This window comes from Meles meles, chromosome 14, assembly GCF_922984935.1.
Source record: "Meles meles chromosome 14, mMelMel3.1 paternal haplotype, whole genome shotgun sequence".
NCBI classification, from domain to species: Eukaryota; Metazoa; Chordata; class Mammalia; order Carnivora; family Mustelidae; genus Meles; species Meles meles.
In genome coordinates this window covers 26,510,998-26,517,878 of record NC_060079.1, presented here as the reverse complement: position 1 = coordinate 26,517,878, position 6,881 = coordinate 26,510,998, and the positions used below count along the sequence as shown (strand labels likewise).

Here is a 6,881-nt window from a genome sequence, read left to right as displayed (position 1 = left end):
ATGCTATGCTCACCACAAGTGTAGCTAGTAGCTGTCACCATACAATGATATTATAGTCTCACTGACTATATTCATTATGCTGTGCCTTTTAATCCCCGTGAATTATTCATTCCATAACTGAAAGCCTCTATCTCCTTCTCTGCTTCATCCATTTTGCCCATCCTCCCACCCATCTCCCTCTGGCAACCATTAGTTTGTTCTCTGTATTTATACATCTGATTCTGCTCTTTGTGTTTATTTCATTTGTTTTAGATCCAAATATGACTAGAATCATAAGGGTATTTGTCTTTCTCATTCTGACTTATTCTAGGTCGATCCAGTTGTCACTAAATGGCACAATCTCATCCTTTTTTTTTTTTTTTTAGGGAAAATGCAAACATAGGCCCCCACTACCACAAATTATGCAGTCAGTTGTCCTACATTTAGGGAAATCTCAGGGGTCAGCACCTCTTGAAAACAATGGCTAAGCCTCACCCTGGGAAAACTACCTTTGTGATCTTGGTATCTCCCTTGCCAGGTACATATTCATCCTTTTTTTTTTTTAATGGCAACATTCCATTGTACATGTATACCGCATCTTTTTTTTTTTTAATTTTTCAGTGTTCCAGAATTCATTCTTTATGCACCAGTGCTCCACACAATATATGCTCTCCATAATACCCACCACCAGGCTCACCAAACCTCCTCCCCTCCAAAACCCTCAGTTTGTTTCTCAGAGTCCACACAGTCTCTCATGGTTGATCTCCCCCTCCAATTTCCCCCAGCTCACTTCTCTCCATCTCCCCATGTCCTCCATGTTATTCCTTATGCTCCACCAATAAGTGAAACCATATGATAATTCACTCTCTCTGCTTGACTTATTTCACTCAGCATAATCTCTTCCAGTCCCACCCATGTTGATACAAAAGTTGGGTATTCATCCTTTCTGATGGAGGCATAATACTCCATAGTACATATGAACCATATCTTCTTTATCCATTCGTCCGTTGAAGGGCATCTTGGTTCTTTCCACAGTTTGGCGACCATGGCCATTGCTGCTATGAATATTGGGGTACAGATGGCCCTTCTTTTCACTACATCTGTATCTTTGGGGTAAATGCCCTGTAGTGAAATTGCAGGGTCATAGGGAAGCTCTATTTTTAATTTAAGGAATCTTCACAATGTTTTCTAAAGTGACTGCACCAACTTGCATTCCCACCAACAGTATAAGAGGGTTCCCATTTCTCCACATCCTCTCCAATGCATGTTATTTACTGTCTTGTTAGTTTTGGCCTTTCTAACTGGTGTAAGGTGGTATCTCAATGTGGTTTTGATTTGAATCCCCCTGATGGGTAGTGATGATGAATATTTTTTCACATATCTTCATTGGAGAAGTGTCTGTGCATGTCTTCTGCCCATTTTTGGGATGATTATCTGTTTTGTGTATGTTGAGTTTAAGGAGTTCTTTACAGATACTGGATATCAACCCTTTGTACTGTCATTTGCAAATATCTTCTCCCATTCCATGTATACCTCATCTTCTTTATCCAGTCATCTATCCATGGTCACTGATGTTGCTTCCCCATCTTAGCAATTGTAAGTAATACTGCAATAAACATAGGGGTATGTGTATCTTTTTTCAATTAGCGTTTTTGTTTTCTTTGGGTAAATACCAGCTAGTGGAATTATTAGATCATATGGTACTCTATTTTGAATTTTTTGAGGAACTTCCATTCTGTTTTCCACAGTGGCAGTAATAATTTATATTCCCACCAATAATATACCATAGTTTCCTTTTCTCCACATCCTTACCAACCCTTATTTCTTATCTATTTGATTTAACCATTCTAACAGGTATAAAATGATACCATATTGTGATTTTGATTGGACTTTTCTGATGATTAGTGGTTTTGAGCATGTTTTCACATGTCTGTTGGGCCATCTATATGACCTCTTTGGAAGAATGTCTATTCATGTCCTCTTTTTCAATTGGATTGTTTTTGGATTTTTGGTGTTGAGTTGTTTAAATTCTCTATATATTTTATATATTAACCCCTTATCAGATATGTCATTTGCAGATATCTTCTTCCATTGAGTAATTTGCCTTTTTGGTTTGTTGATGATTTCCTTTGCTGTGTAAAAGTTTTGTATTTTGTTTTAGTCTGAATAGTTTATCTTTGCATTTCATCTGCTTGCCTGAGGATACATGTCTAGAAAAATGTTGCTATAACCAATCAGAATAATTACTGCCTGGGTTCTCTTCTGAGAGTTTTACGGTGTCAGGACTCCTATTTAGGTCTTTAATCTGTTTTGAGTTTATATTGTGTATGGTGTTAGAAAGTGGTCCGGTTTCATTCTTTTACAGGTAGCTGTTCAGTTTTCCCAGAACTCTTTATTGACAAGACTGTCTTCTCTACATTGTATATTCTTTCCTCCTTTGTAATATATTAATAGGCTCTCTATTCTGTTTCATTGGTCTATGTGTCTATTTTTTTGCCAGTACCATACTGTTCTGATTACTTCAGCTTTGTAGTATATCTTAAGCTCTGGAATTCTGATATCCCCAGCTTTATTTTTCTTTCTCAAGACTGCTTTGGCTATTTGTTTTGTTTTGTTTGGTTTTGTTTAGTTAAACTCTGCAGATGGTCACATGGAGCTTTATTGTAGTGGAATGACAATGAGTTCTCCACTGCTTGGGAACACAGTGATTTTCCTATTTGGCCTATACTACTTTTTCTATAAACTACTGATAACAATAACTATTAACCAGGGGTTTTGAGTATATTGATGAAGTAATGTATATATAGGGTTTGATATATTACCTGATACATGGTTAATAGTACTACTAATATTTTTTTATTATTTATTACATAACTAGTCAGTCACATTTGAAAATGTATTAATCAGCTAGGGCTGCTGTAATAAAAAAAAATAGAATTGGAGTGGCTTAAACAACAGAAGTTCATTTTCTTATAGTTCTGAAGGCTAGAAATCCAAGACCAAGGTTCTGGCAGATTTGGTTTCTGATAAGAGCTCTCTTCCTAGCTACAAGACTGGCACCTCCTCACTGTGTCCTTGCATAGCCTTTTCTTTACGGGTTCACACTCCTGGTGTCTCTTCTTCTTCATATATGTATGTGTGTGTGTGTGTATAATGTATATTTATATTGTATACATGTACATATGTACACATATATGTATACACACATGTATACATATATATATTCAATATATATTACATATATAAATATTAAAAATATATATTTTATTAACATAAAATGTATTATTTTCTTTAGGGGTATAGGTCTGTGAATCATCAGATACACATTTCACAGCACTCACCATGGCACATATCCTCCCCAGTGTCCATCACCCAACCACCTCATCCCTCCTATCCCCTCCCCTCCAGCAACCCTCAGTTTGTTTCCTGAGATTAAGGTTCTCCTATGGTTTGTCTCCCTCCTAAACCCATCTTGTTTCATTCTTTCCATCCCTACTCCCCATGACTACCTGCCCTGCCTCTCAAATTCCTCATATTAGGGAGATCATATGATAATTGTCTTTCTCTGATTGACATATTTTGCTTATACAATAGAAGATTATTCAGCCATAAAAAAAAACCAAAATCTTGCCATTTGCAATGACATGGTTAGAACTAGAGGGTAATTGGGGTCTTTTTGGTTCCATACAAATTTTAGGATTTTTTTTTTTCTAGTGTGAAAAATGTTGTTGGTATTTTGATTGGGATTGCATTAAATTATAGATTGCATTGGGTAGTGTATACATTTTATCAATACTTGTCCTTGCAATTCATGAAAATGGAGTATCTTTCCATTTGTGTCATCTTCAATTTCTGTCATCAGTGTTTTGTAGTTTTCCGAGCACAGGTCTTTCCCCTCTTTGGCTATATTATTCCTAGGTATTTTATTATTTTTGGTGCAACTGTAAATGGTGTTGTTTTCTTAATTTTTCTTTCTGCTACTTCATTAATAACATACAGAAGTGCTACTGATTTCCATATATTAATTTTGTATCCTACAACTTTATGAATTCATTTATTACTTCTAGTACTTTTTTTGGTGGAGCTTTAGGATCTTCTATGTATAATATCAGGTCATCTATAAATAGTGGCAGTTCAACTTCTTTCCCAGTATGAATGCCTCTGATTTCTTTTTCTCATCTGACTGCTGTGGCTAGGACTTCCTGTGTTCAATAAAAGTAGTGAGAGTGGACCTCTTTGTCTTGTTCTTGATCTCAGAGGAAAAGCTCTCAGTTTTCACAAGTGGGTATAATGTTAGCTTTGTGTTTTTCATATAAGGCCTTTATTATGTTGAGATATATTTCCTCCAAACCTACTTTGTTGATATTTTATCATGAATGAATGTTGAACTTTATCAAATGCTTTTCTGCATCTGTCCAGATGAGAATATAATTTTTATCCTTTGTTTTATTGATGTGGTGTATCACATTGTTTTGTAAATATTGAACCACCATTGCATTTTTTAAATTAATCTCACTTGATCGTTCTGAATGATTCTTTCCATGTATTATTGAATGCAGTTTGCTAATATTTTGTTGAGGATTTTGCATCTATGTTCTATGTTTATCAGGGATGTTGGCCTGCAATTTTGTTTTGTTTTGGGAGATTTTTTGGTGGGTTGTTTTTTGTTTTTTGTTTGTTTGTTTGTTTGTTTTTGAAATGTCTTTTGTTTTAGTTTGCTTTTTTTGTTTTTGTTTTTATTTTTGCAGTACCTTTGTCTGCTATCAGAGTAATGCTGGCTTTGTAGAATATATCTGGGAGATTTCCTTACTCTTCTATTTTTTTAGATACTTTGAGGAGAATAAATATTAACTCTTCTTTAAATGCTAATGAATCAAAAAAAAAAGAAATGCTAATGAATCCACCTGGTTCTGGACTTCTATTTTTTTGGTAGTTTTTTGATAACTGATTTCATTTCATTACTAGTAATCAGTCGATTCAAGTTTCTATTTCTTCCTCATTCAGTTTGGGAGATGGTATGTGTCTAGGAATGTATCTGTTTCTTCTAGATTGGTTAATTTGTTGGCATAAAATTTTTCCTGGTATTCTCTTACAATCCTTCATATTTTTGTGGTGTCAGTTATTCTCCTCTGTCATTTCTGATTTTATTTATTTGGCTCCTTTTTCTTTTTTTCTTGCTGAGTCTGGTTAAGGGTTTATCAACTTTGTTTATATTTTCAAAGAACCAGATCTTGGTTTCATTGATTTCCTATTACTTTATTAGTCTCCAAGTCATTTATTTCTGATCTTTATTATTTCCTTCCTTCTACTTGCCTTGGGTTTTTTGTTTGTTTGTTTTTGTTTTTGTTTTTAGTTCCTTTGGTTGTAAGCTTAGTTTATCTGAGCTTTTTCTTGTTTCTTGAAGTAGGCCTGTATCACTATATATTTCCCTCTTAGAACTGCTTTCACTGCATCCCAAAGATTTAGGGCCATTGTGTTTTCATTTTCATGTACTTTTTTTTTTTTATTTCTTCTTGATTGCTTCATCGGACCATTGGTAGTTTGTATCATGTTTCACCTCCATGCGTTTGTGGTTTTTTTCCAGTTTTTTTCTTGTGATTAATTTCTAATTTCATACCATTGTAGTTGGAAAAGATGCATGGCATGACTTCAGTCTTATTACATTTCTAGAGACTTGGGTACCTGGGTGGCTCAGTCAGCTAAGCTTCTGTCTTCAGCTCAGGTCATGATCTCAGGGTCCTGGGATTGAGTGCCACATCAGGCTTCCTGTTAGGCAGGGAGTCTTCTGCTCCCTCTGCCTCTGCCCCTCCCCCTTCCTCATGCTCTCGGTCTCAAATATTTTTTTTAAAAATAAAAAATAAATATCTAGAGGCTTGTTTTTTGGCCTAACATGTGATTTGGTCTGGTGAGTTCTCCATGTGCACTTGAAAAGAATGGGTATTTTGTTGTGTTTGAATGGAATGTTCTGAATATATCTGTTATGTCCATCTGGTTTAATGTGTCATTCAAAGACATGGTTTCCTTGTTGATTTTTCTATCTGGATCATCTGTCCATTGATGTAAGTGGGGTGGTAAAGTTCCCCTACTCTTATTGTCATCAGTTTCTCTCTTTACGTCCATTAATATTTGCTTTATGTATTTAGATGCCAGTGTTGGGTGCATAGGTATTTATCATTGTTATATCCTTCTGTTGGATTGATGTCTTTTATCACTATGAAATGCCCTTCTTCATCTCTTATTACAGTCTTTGTTTTAAAGTCTGTTTTGAAGTGAGTCCTCTATTGGCAACATATAGATGGGCTTTATATTTTACCCATTCCACCACCCTATGTCTTTTGACTGGAGAATTTAGACCACTTACATTAAAAGTACATATAGATGTATACTTATTTTATTTTTTTCTGATGGTTTTTGTAATTCTTCTCTGTGTCTTTATTCTTCTTTTGCTTTCTTTCTTTGAGTTGGATGAATTTCTGTACTGTTATGTTTGGCTTCCTTTTTATTTTTTTAAAATCTATTGTAGTTTTGGGTTTGTGGTTACCATGAGATTTATATATAACATCCTAAGTAAATACCAGTCTATATTAAGTTGATGGTCATTGGTTATTTAAGTTAAAACATATTCTTAAAAAAAGAAAAAAACACTTCCATTTTTACTACCTCCTCCACATTTTATGTATATGCTGTCATAGTTTATCTTTTTATTCATTATTTTCTTAAATCTAATTATGACTATTTTCCACTTATAGAAGTCCATTTAACATTTCCTGTAAGGCTGGTTTAGTAGCCATTATATCCTTTAACTTTTGGTTATCTGGGAAACTCTCTCTCCTTCAAATCTGAATGATAACCTTGTTGAGTGTTCTTGGGGTAGGTTTTTACCTTTAGCACTTTGAGTATAT

General features: G+C 34.7%; 1 non-coding gene across 1 annotated transcript; it reads right to left on the bottom strand.

Annotated features, from left to right (window-relative positions):
• Window positions 1-361: 361 nt before the first annotated feature.
• On the bottom strand, window positions 362-525 carry LOC123925408. Its single transcript, XR_006815001.1, has one exon. It is a non-coding gene; the product is annotated as a U1 spliceosomal RNA (small nuclear RNA).
• Between the last annotated feature and the right edge of the window lie 6,356 nt (window positions 526-6,881).